Here is a 17,980-nt window from a genome sequence, read left to right on the forward strand (position 1 = left end):
GGTGATCTCGTTCCTATGTTTCTGAAAAAATACTGTAGGAAACTCTTGAGAAATTTATGACACAGATTACTGACCATACAATTGAAGTTGCTGTAAAGTTTTCAGCAAAAATGTCCTCAGTCAGATGGGCTGTAAAAGCCTCGTACTGCGCTTTGAATGCTTTGATGAGGTTGATGAGGTTTTATCCAAAATTTCCTTGCGTTTGTATTTGTATTTATATTAAAAATCCTTTAGTATGTAATTACTGGAATAATGCCGTTGGAAATGCTGCAGAAATTCCTGCACGAATTACTGGAGAAATTCTAGTATGTTAAAATTTATGAATAGATTCATAAAGAATCCTAAATGGACTTCTAAGAAGAATTTCTAAAGGAGTCCTTTTAGAAATTCCCGAAGGAATCAGGGAACAAATTTCAGTGGGTATCCCAGGTGAAAATGATGGAGGAATCCCTAAAAAAAATTTCGGAAAAATCCCTGGAGGAATCATAGGAGAAAATTCTGTAGGAATCTTAGGAAGAACTTCTGAACAAATCTCTGGACAATTCAAGCAGGAGTATCTAGGGCAGTGCTTCTCAAACTTTTAGGAGGTATCGCCCCCTTGGAGCTTGAGAAAAACGTTCTTGCCCCTAAGTGAAATTATAATTTTTCCGTTATAAAAGGCTGAAACTTTACTTACCCTCAAAAGCCCATTATATGACACTTCTGTCACAGTTGCAACATTGGTATTTAATGTTTCTAAGTTAGTATCGTTCTCATTTTTATTTTTATTAAGTTGTTTTGCAAATGAATTGACTTTCTGCATTTGAAAAAAAACTGCATTTTTGCATGTAAACACAATACATTTTGAAATCATGTTTGTGTTGTACATATTTTTGCAAAGATGTTTTATCAGTGTTCTTAAAGTGGGTTCTTCAACTCCCGAGAAGTTTGGTCACAAGCACTCAAATATCAGAGTGGTGGGAAATTACAAAGTTACAATTACAATTACAAAAATATATTTTATGCGAAAAGTACAACTTAGGAACGGTCTATTGGGAGTCAACTTTGCTCAGTAATTAAAAATAAAGAAATGCCAGTGATCCGAATTGACAAGCTTCGTATGAATTGGATTCCTTTTTGATTGTCAAATAAGTAGCCATACATTAGTCATTACTCGGTATTGAGGGAATTAATAAACAATCTTTGGAATTCCTCCGGGAAGCTTCTCTGAAATATCTTCAAACATTGTGTGACGACTTTCATCCGAAAAGTGTTCTAAGATTCGTCTTAAACTTCATGTTTTTGGTTGAAAATTTCATAAAAAAATCGCATATGAATTAAAAATAAAACTTTTTTAGCAAGTAAAAAAACCCTGTTTTACATAATCATGAATTTTCGTCATAGAAGTTTCTTAATATATATTTGATTAGATCTCCAGAATCCCTAGGAATTGTTTCGGAAATTCGTGTAGCAGTCTTATTTGTTTGTTTTTTTTTTATGGAATTTTGCCAAAAAATCCACATATACATAAAAAAATCTGTTAAATTTAGTTGATTTCGAAACAGACATTATTCAAAAATCCTCGAAACAAAAAACTTGAAATGTCAGGGAGTTGTAATGAATCAGTTGACATTCTGGGGTTGTATTTCACTACTTCTGATATTCTTCAATTGTTCATAAAATCGCCCACTTTTTAGTACATATTTTCGCCCCCCCAATTTTGGTTTTTTTAATTTTCCGGCTTTATTTTCGTCCCCAGGGGGGCGATTTCGACCACTTTGGGAATCACCGATCTAGGGGAACCCCAGCAGGCGTTCTTGAAGGAGTTTCAAGAGGAATGATTCAAAGACTTGGCGTAGAAATCCTCCAGAATTTCCACTAAGGATTCCTCCAGGATTTCCTCTTGGAATTCCTCTAGAAATATCTACTGTGATTCGTTGAGAGAACTTCTTTTGAGATTCCACCATCATTTTTTATTGCTCCAGCAATTGTCATTAAAATATCTAGAAATTATAGCTATCATTTTTCAAGAAATCTTCCCTTGATATCCTGTAAGGTATTCCAGCTAATTTCGCAAATCATCATCACTGGTGGAGAGAGGAGCATTTTCTCCGTCTAGTAGTGGTTATAGAAGGCGTGGAAAAGATACAATATGATCAGCTTTGAGAGAATGTTTTGTTTCCGGAACACTCACGCCCCTTTGAAATGTTGATTCCCATGTGACAATCATACACTCAGCGAAGTAAACTACCGAAATTCATCAAAATACGTGAACGTTGAGATCACTGAGCTCGTGCCCAACCCACGCGGCTATCGACGCTTGAGGATATCGTGGTGCTAAATGTGTATAAAAGCCAAACTGTGAGTCGATTTTGCGTCATAAACCTACCTTATGAAATTCAATCTAGCCGTTATGAATTGTTTAAAGACCATTTCATAACTTAGACCTTATGATAATATTAGGTTTATTTGCCTGAGTGTAGATTTCAATTCCTTGCTGTGAAGTGCTCATGGGTATGCTGAAAAGCAGACTCTGTTTCAGTTGGAGCGTTATGTCAACAACCATCTTTAGAAAAAGATACAACAAAAAATCGTGAGAAGTCGTTCTTGTTTTAGTGACAATTCTTTGAATTGAGCAAATTAAACTATATGTAGTTTGTTTGGTAAAGTTTTCAACAATACAGGGGATGGCCAAAATGTTTGGGATAGGCAACTTTTTTTTCTCTCACAAAAACGTTCAACATGCTATAACTTTTCATAGAGTGCATCAAAAAATCTCAAATTTTGACTGTTTGTCAACCTATTATATGTGCATCATTGGTACAAATTTGGGCTCGATTGAATAATATTTGGCAAAGTTAGAACCGTTCGGGTAAAACACTATTTTTCAGACAACTCATTTTTGAGCTGTCATATCTCGGAAACCAGTGAACCGAATTGAATGAAATTTTGAACGTACACTAACAATGTGTAAATGCTTCACAAACTATTAAAACATAGGTACTTTTCAAACGTTGAAAAAAGTTATCATGGATTAAAACTTTTTGGATTATTCTTGAAAAAATGTATTTTTTTTTACATCAATGTCAATAAATTTTAGTGTTGATATTTAAAGATTTTCCACTTCTGTTCTCAAATTATCTCTAATCAGATATATTAGAGCCCATTTAGATTGAAGGAAGGACACATTTAATCATTTTTGTGTGGTATTGTAAATTTGACTTATTTTCCTCTATATGGGTAAAAATTTCAACCCGGTATAACTTAATTCGTCGTGAGAAAATATTACATTTTATTACGTCGTATTAAGTATCAATATATTGTTGATAATCGTTAAAAAAATCATTCAATTCGCTTCACTGGTTTTCGAGATATGACAGTTCAAAAATGAGTTGTCCAAAAAATAGTGTTTCACCCAAACGGTTCTAACTTCGCGAAAAATTAATCAATCGAGCCCAAATTTGTACCAATGATGCACATATAATAGGTTGACAAACAGTCAAAATTTGAGATTTTTTGATGCATTCTATGAAAAGTTAGAGTATGTTGAATTTTTTTGTGGGAGAAAAAAAGTTGCCTATCCCAAACATTTTGGCCATCCCCTGTACATTTTTCTGCAACTTTGTAGCAGACACCATTTTTTTATCTTCATTTATAAACTTGTTTATGAAAACAGTCAACTTTTATTTCACTTCTAAGTGGATTATTCACGTAAGTGCGACTTCAAAATTAGATAACAGATGTCAAATCTAAAATATAGACTGTAGCACGTTCTTTTGGAGATTTTCAGAAAGTTTTCGATGGATCTTGGAATAAATATTAAAAAATATATCTAAAGAAATTACTGCCCGTTCTTCTTAAAGAATTGCTGTTAAAACTCCTGTGGAAAACCTTCGCAAATTTTGTATTTAAAATTTTAGCGAATTCCTACAGAAACTGCTGAAAAAATGGCTGATAGGATTGCAGACCAAACTTATAGGAATTTATAGGAAGATTACTGGTGGATTTCCTTGAAGCTTCGTGAAACTCACAGAGTGTCCACTACCTGAAAAAAAAAACATGTTAAAACAGAAAATAGTCAGAGAAATTTATTAAACCCCTGGGAACAACCTGGAATACTCAGAGAAATTCTCAAATGTTTACAGGGTGCGACAGGAAAAAATGCGAAAACTTCAAGACGCTATCACACGCTAAATATGGGATATACATGATTTTTTTTCATGACAGTGTGTCAGTCAATGTCTACAAGCACTACAAAATAAAAAAAAAATATTTGATTTTTAACATGTGATAATGTAAGCCTGAAAAGTTAGTATCAATAAACTGTGCGACCATTGGTCATAAGACAAAATGAATAAAATAGTAACAAAATATTGTAGAGAACATAGAAAATTTTGTTTTATCAGATACCTACTAGCTGTCCCGGAAATCGTCGTACTGCCTGCCTACTGTGTTTTTCAACAAACAGTTCTACGATCCCGCAAAGTCATCTGTATGAAAGCCCCCCGTTCCAGAGACCGGAGAGGTCTCACACCAAGTTAAGAACCTTCCCCGGCCCCAAAATTACTCACATACAAAATTTCACACCGATCGGTTCAGTAGTTTCCGAATGCATATGGGTCAGACAGAAAGAAATTCATTTTTAGCGATCTGTGTACTTTTCAGTGGTTTGAAAATCCTGATTGTCTTCATCTTCAGGCGCCGTCTTGTAAAGGTTAGTGACCAAAATGGGATTTTTTTTAAATAATTTTTCATAAACTTAGCCTGTTAGAGATCATGGAACGTTGAAACATAGATTGGTTTATGTCAAATGGACGAAAATGAGTTTAGAAGTTGAAAAACACTTTCACATTTTTTCCTGCCACATACTGTAGAGAAGTTCGGTGTCGATGAACAAGTTTTCTAGAAAACATTATTCAAAATATGTTGCTGAAATATCGTCTCAAAAGTTTTTGAGCAGGACATGCCGCATTATCTATTTTTAGAGTCCTGGAATGAATTTCTGTACAAATTCTAGCAGAATTCCTGGGGATTTGTCTAAGGGATTTCAAGATAATTTTTACGAAAATAATAATATATTTACCGGGTCTTACCTCTAACGAATCCTGACGAAATTTTATTAGTACGTACTGGTGTTTTCCAAAGGTTTTCTGGAAATTTCTTAATCCGAAAATAATTTTGAATGAATTTCCAAGAGGATTTGGCTGGTTTTTGGATTTTGACAAGTGAGCAAGAACAAAATAAAAATTTCACTATTGTAAGAAGGTTTCTCGTGAGATTTGTGCATTTGAAGTTCTGATGCAATGTTTTCAATATTGCAGGGATTCAACGACGTTTGTCCTTAATTATAGAATACTAGCTGTCCCAGAAAACTTCGTATTGCCTGCCTAAATATTGTTATTTTTTAACATCCAGCTCCATAGAAAGTCCACCACAGATTCATTTGTATGGGAGCACCCCTTTCTACAGATTCGGTTTAGTAGTTTCCGAGTCTATAAGAGCCAGAGAGACAGACTGACAGGAATTCATTTTTATATGTACACCGTGTCCAATAAGTTCTCATACAAAATCAAATTGAATTCATTTCACGTCTGTAATTAGGATTTTCAAAGTAAATTTATTTATTAAAAGGCCAACTAACACACAACAAATACAGCATGTGTTTTGGAACTAACTGTCCTTTATCCTTCTCTGCTGATCGCTTATGTGTCGTAAGTCCATTTCAGCTGGCACGCACGCCACTTCATTGGTATTTCGTCGTGTTTTAACGAATAATGGTTTTAAGTTGAAACAAATTAGGTTCATGTCCTCCCCATTGCTAGTAGTAACTATGACCAGAAGAGAAAAAAAATATGAGATCCTGTATTGGTAAAGTGCGAGCCGTTTTATTTTGTACAAAATTAAACGTAAATTAAACAAAAATGTCCATTCATCTGTTTTAATGAGATTTGTTGTATTAAAGAAGCATGGGTACATCTTATCTGGTTCATTTACATCATTTTCACTTATATAACATGCTTGTATTCCTATTGTGGTGAATATTGTCCAAAATTTACGTTTTATGATGTTTACCTTTGATGTAACGGTTATTTTCATGAAAATCAGCCCAAGTTGAGCTTACTTGCAAATTTCGTACCATATCATCACTAAAACTGTATTGTTTTAGCCTTAGTATATCCATTTGGTACATAATTTGGGATACAAACTCAAAATGTATCCTTATGGACTCTTTTTCGCTACCGTAGAATGAACATCTTTTCGAACATTTTTCTTGCGTGCCGGAGAAAACGGATTTAAGAAAATGGAAGTGTACTGCTAGGCTTATAAAAACAAATAGAAAATAAAGTTATTCTAAGCCGTATGCCTAATTTAATCAGTATTATGTGGCCTTTCAATACATGTATTCATTTTAAAAATACGAATCACATATGTGGAATAAAATGTTATTTTCCAAATTTGTATTTTGTATGAGAACTTATTGGACACGGTGTATAGATATATTGAGTCGGTTCATGAAATTGTTCCTGGAAGAGTAATTGATAAAATTTGGAACCCCTGTGCCGTCTTACTAATGTATTCTCAGATCTAATGAAGATATGATCAAAGCTTCTAGAATCATTGAATTTCTCAGAACACCATCATTGATTTGTCTTAAAATTAACTTTAGTCAATCAGAGTGTAATGAACTTGCTGTCAAGTAACAGTTACTTTTAAATTAGTTTCAAATAGGTATCAATACCAGGTGTCCAAAATATATACCTGAGAAGGCCAAAAATGTTTTGAGGTGTCCGAAATAGTGATGATTGATCCTTCAGATATCAGTTGCATCTATATGTTCTAAAAAGCTAAGCTTTTGTCGTTATTATATGTTACACCCTTTGCATCTGATTTATTTTGATTTGAATTCAAATTAATTTCCTCTAGAGGTCCAAAATTCGCCTTTTCTAAACGTTTTTTATGCCTAACGTCGCGCACCCATTCTTCTGATAGAATTACATAGTGAATTTTTAGTCCTCTAATACCCAACTTTTTTGTAGATAACTAGGGTAATTTGCCAATTGTTGCACGGCTAAAAACTCGCCTATTGTTGCACACTCCATATTATTCTTATGAGGTGCGCAACAATTAGCGAAGGCCGTGCAACAATTTGAAAATTACCCTATAGTTTGTTATCTAAAATTGAATTTTTCTAATTTATATTTTTGAGCATTCTTCTTCTTCTTCTTTATGGCTCTACGCCCCACTGGGGCTTGGCCAGCCTCGCTTTGAGCATTTCCACAGTTATTAATTGAAGGGCATTCTTTGCCTGCCATTGCATGAATTCGTATAATGTTACGCAAGTACAATGATACACTATGCCCAGTGAACATCCCTACATTTTAATATTCTTTCCGGAAACCTGTTTGGGATACTTATTTTTTAAGATAGAAACATTTTTAAATTTTATGATTGTTGTTGAAATATTATTTTAAACTTTTGTCATGAAGACATTTATTTTAATGTAATTTTTTTTCAATGATTAAAAAAATGTAAATACGCTGTGTTTGCCGTTTGTTTACATACCGGCTGGTGCTTTCTTCTCTGTTCGTGCGTCGATTTTGAAGTGAGTCCGTCATAACTGTTATAATCATTTTTTTCATAGACATGTGAATAAGGACGAAATTTTGCTAGATGATACTTTATTCTACTAAAGTCCGTAGCTTGCTTGGTGACGGATAAGCAAAGTATTTCCGTTAAATTCCGGTCCAGAGTTCGACATTCGAATAATTTTATTTTTCACGACGACATTTAAATATCTCACTCGATTATTTTATTTAGCAAATTTAATGTGAAATGGTCGTACATGGTCGAACATAGTTTCATTCACGCTATCTTTTGAATGCCATTTTTTGTGAAGTCATTGACAAAAATAAGAAACTGCAACGAGGGGATTTGCATCATATGCACATAGTTAAAGTTTTAGCGAGAAAGGTAGAACAATCCTCGTGATATCCAAAAACTTCTTTAGAAGACCTTCCAAAAATCTGTTAGGAGTACTTGTGAATTCTAGTAGTATTCGGTATATTATTTACTCCGAAATTTCCCTTAGGAAAATTTAAAAATCTGCAAGGAGTTCCCCCATAGTGCATGAAAAAAATTCCTCTCCGAAAATCCTCTTCGGAATTTTTACATTTGTTTTCCTAGAAACTCCTCCAATATTTCGCCCAAAAGTTCCTCCAGGGATTGGGAATCAAGGGAACAATTCCTCAAGGATTTTTTTTGTCAGCAGTGCTTCCGTAAATTTTTTCAGTAATTTCTCCGGAAGTTTCATCAGGAAAGGAGTCCCTTCAGTAAATCCATTGGAAATTTCCCCAGGATGTTTTAAGGTGCCCTGGATTAATTCCTCAAATTTTGTCAGGAATTCCTCTCAAATTTCTTCTATAATCTTATGAAAGTTTCTCCAGGAATCTAGCCCAAGAGTCTCATGCTGGAGAAATTGTGCTACTGAATAACCACCAGTGAGAATTTCTCGTGGGTGGTAACCTTGAAAGATTAATAAAGAAATCATCGAAGAAATTTCAAGACGGAAATAGCTTAAGCCAAAGATATTTTGTCTTTTCGAGTTTTCGTTCCTGAGGAAATTTGGAACAGGAAATTTGACCAGAAAAAAAATTGATAGTACATTGATTTCCGAACTTTCAAATATTTTTAGAACTGTCACATTTAATTAAAGTTATTTTTAATATTTTAATTGAGACAGAGCTTTAAGGATTTGTGTTGGGAATATCTAAGCAAATGCTAGCAATTATCGTGGGAGATTAAAAATAATCTGCAAAATTTCAATTACATTTATTTAAAAAAAAGTTTTATCAAATTAATGACATTCTTGAAAAAAATAGAGATTTGCTGTAAAGGATGGAAAGGCCAGGGTATTCAGCATGACCATTAGTATGGGACAAACATCAAATTCTCGCTCCAGTCGCCTTTTTTGATTCCATTTAAGTTCCATATGAACTGTGCAAAATTTCAGCGCAAGCGGTTCAAAGTTTTCATAGGATTTACTATGGGAAAAGTTACACTTTCAGATAAAAAATCCCAGAGGTCGCCCTTTGTCTCCTTAATTCAAATTGATCAACGCTTCTTGTAGAAAAATCATTTATGAAACTTTCCTTCGAAGGCCGCAAAACGATTGAATGCTTGTGGATAAAGTTATTGATTTATTACCGATTAGTGATCCAACGAACGGCTTTTTGTTTTGTTTTATTAGCAGCACTGTAGCTGCTGCCTTGGCTGCTGCTGTTTCTGGAGGTGGTGATGCCTCCCGCCACCCCATGCAACAACGGCAGCAGCAGTGCTTCTGATGAAACAAATCAAAAAGCCGTTCGTTGGATCACTAATCGGTAATAAATCAATAACTTTATCCACAAGCATCCAATCGTTTTGCGACCTTCGAAGGAAAGTTTCATAAATGATTTTTCTACAAGAAGCGTTGATCGATTTGAATTAAGGAGACAAAGGGCGCCCTCTGGGAGTTTTTGTTTGAAAGTGTAACTTTTCCCATAGTAAATCCTATGAAAACTTTGAGCCGCTTGCGCTAAATTATAGTTTTACCGATTGCGCTGAAATTTTGTGCAGTTCATATGGGACCTAAATGGGATCTAAAAAGTCGACTGGAGCGAGGATTTATTTTTTTCATACAATCGTGTCCCATACTAATGACCATGCTGAGGGTGACATCAGCGGCGTCATGGTCACGATTTTTTCCGCAGTCAAGTTCGCAGATTGTGAACAATCATCGGTACCCACTTCACGTAATTTATGTTTAGTCCCTTACTGTCAGAGCCAGGGATGAGAAATGTACTGGAAAAAACGGTTACCGGCTGTACATTTGACATTTTTCCACACGAACATCATAGGCCCAGCCAAACTCAAACTGTTCGAAAAATAAATGTCATAACATTTTTTTTCCTGCAGCCTTCTTCCTCGAAACGGTTTCCAATCGGGAGAGCGCCAGTACTCGAGCACAACGACGACAGAAATTTCTGTCTCTCCCGTTTTTGCATTTTTCTGCGTTTCAAACCGCTTCTAGACAAACTTCTTTACATGCATCACAAAGCTAGGAGTGTGCTCTAGCTATTTGTGCACATCGATTTAAATTATTTATTAAAACAAGTGAGTTATTAGCAGTTGAAAATATTTGACATTTTTCGCAATCACCCGCCTCAGCATGACTGCTCATAAATATTTTCGTGGGGAAGCCAAAACCATCAAGCGCCTGCTTGACTGCCGTCGGCGCGGCGTCTGATGGTTTGGTGCTGCCGTTGTTTTGTTTTTATTTTACTTCCAGTATCGATAAACGGAAAAGAGAAAAAAGTATTTTTGCCATCCCTGGTCAGAGCTGTCAGATCGGTGTAACACGCTAAACATAATTTACACAAAAGGCAGTTTACACGGAAAAAAATACACGCTAATAAATATTTATTGGGTACCGGACTGGACACCGAAAATTTAATGGTTTTCTTTGGTACATCGAGGTCTTGAAATTAGTCTATGGTGACATGTTCGTTTCCCGATCTGTATTTTCGAAATTTTTCGTAAATGACATTTTCTTGACTCCTTTGAGCATAGAGCATTCGTGCCTGCCACACGATATACGCATGCAAAATGGTCATTGGCAGAGGAAGCTCTCAGTTGAAAACTGCGGAAGATGTAGGCTTTTTCCCAGTGGGAACGTTACGCCAAGCAGAATTGGCGTAGCATTTTTTACCCGAATTGCGATACTCTGTCTGTTTTAAATATTCCAGAGAGCAAAAAAGCAACGACACTCATAGAGAAAATTAATGCCTTTCTGCTCTGTTCTTTAATTATTTCCAGTAGCGCCAAGAAGGACAAAAAACCTTAGTCATCACACTTTGATCTTATGTTGCTGTTGCTACTTTATACATCCCTAAAGATTTTTCAAAGGGTACGCTGCACTTCATACAGCAAGAAAGAATAACAAAAAATCGTCGATGCCAGCAGGTAGCGTGGAATTGAACCCCATACCTCATTTCATGGTATACCACCACACCACAGGAGGAGTAGCGTGCACTACAGAAAGACCGAAATCATCCATTCCTGCAACTCCTGCTGCGGTTATTCAATTTCGTTCCTTCCTACCGTGGAACAACAACAAGCAACAGCTAACTATAATGTCAATAGCACGAGCGCAACCTGCTGTCTGGCCCGGCACACGCACAGCAGCATTCCTATTTCAACTCCTGGATGATCATGATGATGATGATGACGGTGCACACGAGTCTAGAGGACGCGATTCGGTTGGATGATTTCGATCCGAATTTTCGGAAACACAAAGGGAAATGGTTGTGTTGGAACAGTTTGTGACGTTTTGTGGTATCGTTTGCGGGCATGTTGTGTAGTTCATCATTTGGTATAGAACGAAACTTTATTCTTCTTTCTGGCCTGCTGTCCTAACTGGAACAGATCCTGATAGTCAGATTATTATTATACTAGTACTACCATAGTTACTCTAAATTGATTTTTGCCAAGGATCGAACCCACACACCCTCCACAGATCTTACTTACTAGTAATAGCGTTATTTCTGCTGAGCCTCTGTAGGCCAGTTTGAAATATTTTTGGATCTGAACATCGTTGAGCAAATAGTAACATGTTTTCCCAAATATGTTTCCAAGCGCTTTGCTTTAACTTTGTATATGTTTTGAAGGGTTAAGGTGAAAAAGTACAGCATTAGCAAAGCAAACATTAAATTGGACGAGTATGTTCCAAGCAGTAATTATAATTTTAACAATAACATTAAAGAAAATAGGTTGTATAGAGTTGAAGCGAAAATATTCAATTCTCGGCTGACATACCGTCAACACAACTGAAATCTTGTGTACGAAACAATGCAGGAACAACGAGCAACGAGCAACAAACAACTGACGCATTTTGATCCTGGCGTGTGTCAGAGTCAGATTACGTTCTTCCTTTCTTTTCGTGTGACACGTGATGGACATCCGAACAAAAGAGCTTTTCCCATTCTGATCTGACGGAAGACGGATGGTTCGCGGTCACGGGGAAGGAAAGAGAAGCGATGCTTTCAGGAAGATGAAAAGTAGAACCACTACGCGCGTTGAATGGAAGGGAACTCACATGGAAACTCCAGACCATGGTTTCTGAATAATGGCAATGGAAGTGAAGATAAAAGCGAACGTTCATGTAAAATATGCTCTCAACAGATGTGTTTTGTGCAGGATGCTGATAAAAGAATTCCATATCAGTATTTCAGGAAGGCAAACACCATTTACATTGCACTTGATTCATAGTCAGCAAAGTGTTGTTCTACGGTTCACAGTGTTCCTGGAAGTTTTTGATTTTTATGCTCAATAACCAGTTCATAGCAAATATTTCGCCAGTTGCTGCTGGATTTTTTTCCATTACGTGATGTAAACAATCCGTCACTTGCTGCTACACCATCTAAAATAACAGCCATACCCCTTTCCACGTGATGATGCTACTACATATAGAGAGCAATAAGCCAACAATAACAGCGCGCCGAGGGAAAGCCGGCTGGTGTCGTCATGTTTGCAAGCGAAATGCGAAACACTCGTCGTCCGCGACGACACCACACAACAACGCCGCGCCACTCAGGGGACCGAACGAAAACAACAACAACGACAACACGCGGGCAATGCGGAGAGCAAAGAAAAACAAACTCCACACCATGCTGTGCTATCTGTCGGTCGGTCGATCGCATAGCAGAACTGGGAACAGGGCAACGAGTGATGTAGACAGAGGCAGAGGGAACAGCAACGAGTGAAAACATTATTCCCGGAGCCGGTTTCATTTCAGGCCGTCTGCTTGATTCGCTACAGTTGTTATCGAATAGGGCGGTCGAATGGAGATTACATTCCCATTTATCAATTCAAAATAGAAAAAGTACTAGAAGAAACGATAGAGCTTTTTGTTGCAGGCTGTTCAGTATTAGCTGGGTTTGCCTATCTTGGTTTTGGGTCATTGGGCCGGATGGCCATAAGGCCGAATGGTTATCATGACGATCCGCAGTTCAGCAGTTATGGAACTGGAATCGGAACGGTTCTACTTCTAGAATACTGGTATTGTGTGTTTTTGTTTTATAAAGCAACGACAAAGCCTGCAACTCAGTTTAGTGTTCTATGAGCACTTCCACATTTATCACTAAGAGCTTAACAATGACCATTTTGCATGTGCATATCGTGTAGCAGGCACGAATATACTCTATCCATTGGTTTTCAGATCGTGTACCGTGGTACACTTGGTGCACTTCGAAGTCTTGACAAGAGCACCGCGGCATTTCTAAAATGGCGTCTTTATTTTTAAATACACTTTCAGATGCAAAATCAATCGATTAAATGGCCGGGGTTCTGCTAAACCGAACTAAGCGCCAAAAAGTTTATTCCGAGATAATTAAGCTTAAAGTTCAACCACTCAGAAATAACCAACAGCTAAGATTATTTGAAACTTTTTCGCACACATGTAACTTACAAGCCTTTATTAACCATCAGAGATGAAGAATAAATGTAAATTATTTAACCTGCGTCAGCACCACACCAATGCTGAGTACAAAAAGCGAGATTTTTTCAACGTGTTGTACAAAATACAACAGCGCGATCGCTCAAGGGTTAAAATCATTGATATAATAACATTTAATTTCTCAGTACTTTGCAATATGGAATATGGTTTATAGTTCAGTGTGGCTGATTGTGTTTCTTTGTTTCAGAGAAAACCAGTCGGAATGTGATAAAAAATCTCGATTTTTCAGTGTCTATGAAGTTGAAATCGATATCACTCACAATCCTTCACATGAATCAGAGAGAACGCGTAGTATGGTAGCATAGAGGTCTCAAAATAGTGTGAAAGGTAAACGGCGGAAGCCCTCCCAGCTCAGCCCTTCCCACCCATGTTTTTATTTTATAGGCGGTGCATGTGTATTGTGCAGGCACAGAGCAAGAGTGATTATGCCAAATGATGTCCGTACATGTTCTGAGATGCTGAGATGTGAAGGTGGAGCAATTTGTGTACTTCAAATTTATGCTGGTCGAAGAAAACCATGAAAATGTTCTGCCAAAGTGAACTAAGTATAAAAAAGTTTTCTAAAATATGAAAGAGATTCGAACTTGGATCATTTAAGTGATAACCAAGCGCGTTACCTCTAGGCCATTTTAACTAACTGAAGGTCAGACGTTACGTCTGAATCAAGTTTCAAACATTCTTCTCAAAGATGGTTTTTGTGAAAACGCCAATTTTCGATCAGCCAAAGTGAACTAAGTGTTTGGGTTTTTTCAAGCTTTATTATTCTTATTAGCCTTGTTGTTCAATGACGGCTCCTGGGTTAAATAATCAGTAGGAGGTGTATCGACATAACGCATGTATTCAAAACCACTTTATTTTTGTATTGTTGAGAATAAATTGATTTTTAAATGCAGTGGATTTGGTTCGGTCTGGCTGAATGTTATTTGGAAAAATGGCGATCAACGCCATCGAAACATAATTGGATCATCCAACACCCGTATTTTTCTTTACGTGTTAAATTCTCTCACAGATTGTTACTATGAGTCGGTTAGAAGTTAGAAATCTGACGGCGATGAGGAAAACTTGAAATGTTCATCATTTGGACCAAAACTAAAATATTTCGCTGATTCTATGGAATGGTTTACAGTTCACTCTGGTTGGATGCAATTTTATTTTTTGTATGTTCTGCCAAACAGAAATTTTGAATTTACTCCACGAAGAGCTGTCAGAATTACTGGATTTTTACACGGAAAGAAGATCATCATATTCTTCATCTAATGGTTAAGAAAACTCAATTTTTCAAAAAATGGTCTTTGGTTCGGTTTAGCAGAACCCCGACCAAATGAAAAACACAATATTTTTCAAAGCGACTACAAGGAGTCGACAGAAAACAAAATACTTGCATCACAAGTTTGAGAGTCAAGCTGGATTTAAAAAAGAAATTTGTAAGGCCCTCACCGGTATATATGTCGGCGTAGAATGATGGATGAAGTCTACCATAACTGTCTATAGAAATATTATAACGTGTCTCTCAAGAATTCGTCATTGGCTTTCACAGACCTAAACATCCTAAAAGGAATTTGTAAATCACCTTCAAGAATGTTACAAAAAAGTTCAGGAGTAACCCGAGTAGGTGGCATCTCTATGGGTGTATGTGCTCCATTTCGTGCAGAAGAGCTAAACTTGTTCTTATGTTGAAATTTTCAGCTATTTTGACAAGAACAGAAACTGATATCATATCACTTTAAGCTATTCGTGCGATATTCATTAAATTTTTGAATAACACATCAAAATCGCAACGAGCTATGACAGCAAAAATGTTCGATTTGATAAATCATATCTCAAATCGAACACTACCCAAGTAACAATTCCATCGCTGATTGGTTTTGTTTGATTTTTATTAATGTTTTCTTACAGCAATAATTAAAACTCACAGTTTTATGACTGCTTTTATGAAAACCATTAATAAAATGGTTTATAGTATACTTGAAGATATCCATAAAGACAGATTTCAAGAGTAAACAAAACTTTCAGATATGTAAACCTTCTGGCAATCATTATTACCGCAATAAAACTGTTAAAACTCTCAACAGATGGCGATCCGTTCGATTAGTAACGACATCTGTTGGTGGAAAAGCAGAAACTACGACACTGCTAGGTTTATTGCGGTCATCATAAAAGTAAACTTGCTTTCGTTTTATTTTCGCTGATTATGGTCGTCGCCATATTGGAGAATTAGCTTACGTCAATGAAAAATAGTTAATTTTGCTTAAATTAGCAATTAATTGGTAGTTTGCAACCATTTTCATAACATGCTCACATAAATAGACTCTCTCTGCTGAGTTTTCTTGTGATTCGGGATAGTTTTACTAAATTCACAAATTGATTTATTTCGTTCCAAGATGATACTATTCACTATTTTCGGAGCGCATTAATTGTATGATTCTGCAACCCCAATATTCACGGTAAATTCGAATGCGCATAAGCCTACCAGCACAATAACTACTAAAATACTACTTTGAAATAATCGCTTTCTACTTACAAATGATGTATCCTCTTGAACTTAACGTGCCATCGAAGAAGCTTCTCTGCATGTTGAGCTGTCATAGTTTTTGTTGAAAAAAAAAACAACAACAATCGAGAATGGGAAATATTTCAACTAGGTTTTAAAACGGGTTTATTGCTACTCTTCATGCGGTTCGCAAAACCTCTCCGAGAGTGGTCCACTTAGCCGGAAGATACTCTTAAAGAGGTTATCAAGAGGTTTTGATGTATAAATCAGTTTTATTGCAAGTTTTATAAAATTGGTCATGAAGATCTCTTGTAGAGCCGAACAAAACTTAAAATGTTACTTGGGTACGCACATACCCGGGAATTTATCTAGTATTTCGATCTTGCATAGGACTTTAGAAGTGATCTATCAATGTGAATGATCTCGACATAAGTTTATTAAGAATACCACAAAATCTGCTTAAGAATTTCTAAGTAATCTTTTTCCTTGAAATCGAAAAAAATCATTCCAAGTTAATAGATAATCTAGTCAGTAATAATGTAAAGTTTCGAAGCTTCCAAGGATCTTGCTTGGAATTACCCGTTGATCTCTTCAGAAATCTAAATGGTCTTGTGAGAACTGAATCATTTGACGGTCAACGCAGGACTTCGCTGAAGTAGGATTGTCCGCATTGAAAGCATGAAAATTCTGTTCTTTGGATTTACACCAATCATCATCTTAGAAAGATGCTGGTATATCATAAATGTCATTTCGATCTGTCAAACAACCAGTGTAAAAAAGCAGTGCCACATGGAGCGCGTAAAAAAGACTTCACTCGGGTGAAACCACTCCAGTCAATTTTAATTTGAACGGCCCTGCGGCGCTGCGGTGTGTTTTATTTTTTAATGTACGAAGTAACATTTAGGATATTCCAACATCCTTCTATCTGATAAGATGAAAAGATGTATAAATCCAAAGAGCAGAAATTCAATGCACTCAGTGCGGTCAAGCCTGCGTTCAAGTTCTTGTTAGGAATTTGCACTAATACCTCTTATTTGGCAGAAATTTCACTATGAATCTACTTAGAAGCACACTAACCATTCGGAATCATCTTGTCTTAAAATCTCCAGAGAAATACCCTGCAAGAAAATATTCCAAGTTAAGCAACTGTGTCACTCGAGCTTAGCTCCGACGAGTCATCGATAAATATACCGAGGCAGTGTGATAATCATATATCAGTGCACTAAGGGCCAGAATCGCAATCTAGCGGAACAAAATTAATTACTCCAAAACGAAGCACTTCCGGCACATGGTGTCTTCGACAAAGTTGCTTGACATCAGCTGGGGCATCTATTCCTAAGAGCGTAGTAGTTCACAAATCGTCCGCATAGGTGGCGCCACTATCTAACTTCTTTGTTTTACGTCCTAGAGTCTTGGCGTCTTCGGCAAAGTTGTTCATTTTGGCAAAATAAACAATTCTTTCTCAGACGTCAAAATTACACAGCCAACTGTTTTCGAGTTATTTTAAAAATAAAATACATTCAATGAAAAAACAGTTTTTTAAGCTTATTTTGACATTTTTACTAGAAACCATGTGAGTTTAATTTTTTTCCTAATGTAAATATGTCGAACCAAACACATTCTATGGAAATATATTCATAATATTGAAAATTTAAAATAAAAATACAAATTCGAAAAAATAGTGTGAATTTCAAGCCTTAATATCTCACAAAGCGCAAAAAATCGCAACTTCAAATTTTCAGCAAATACGAAGCAATACTAGGTGAACATACTGTAAAAAAATTGGAGAGGTATTTTTTGGTGTTTTTGAGATAATAGCTTTTTAGTAACCCCATAAATATAAGTAGTGCAAGCGTGTAACTTTTTACTGTTACACATTAGAGAGTTTATGTCTTTGAGAAAGTTGTTCATTTTGACTAAATAAACAATTGTTCCTTAGACGTCAAAATTCCACGGCC

General features: G+C 36.2%; 2 protein-coding genes across 3 annotated transcripts in view; both read left to right on the forward strand.

Annotated features, from left to right (window-relative positions):
* LOC109410892 (calcyclin-binding protein) overlaps nt 1-17,980 on the forward strand; it is a 325,423-nt gene that overhangs the window by 4,207 nt on the left and 303,236 nt on the right. The gene's annotated exons all lie outside the window — the stretch shown is intronic.
* The window catches only part of LOC109410890 (E3 ubiquitin-protein ligase TRIM33), a 253,811-nt gene that overhangs the window by 1,867 nt on the left and 233,964 nt on the right, over nt 1-17,980 (forward strand). The window lies entirely within an intron of this gene.

This window comes from Aedes albopictus, chromosome 3 (assembly GCF_035046485.1).
Source record: "Aedes albopictus strain Foshan chromosome 3, AalbF5, whole genome shotgun sequence".
Classification (NCBI taxonomy): domain Eukaryota; kingdom Metazoa; phylum Arthropoda; class Insecta; order Diptera; family Culicidae; genus Aedes; species Aedes albopictus.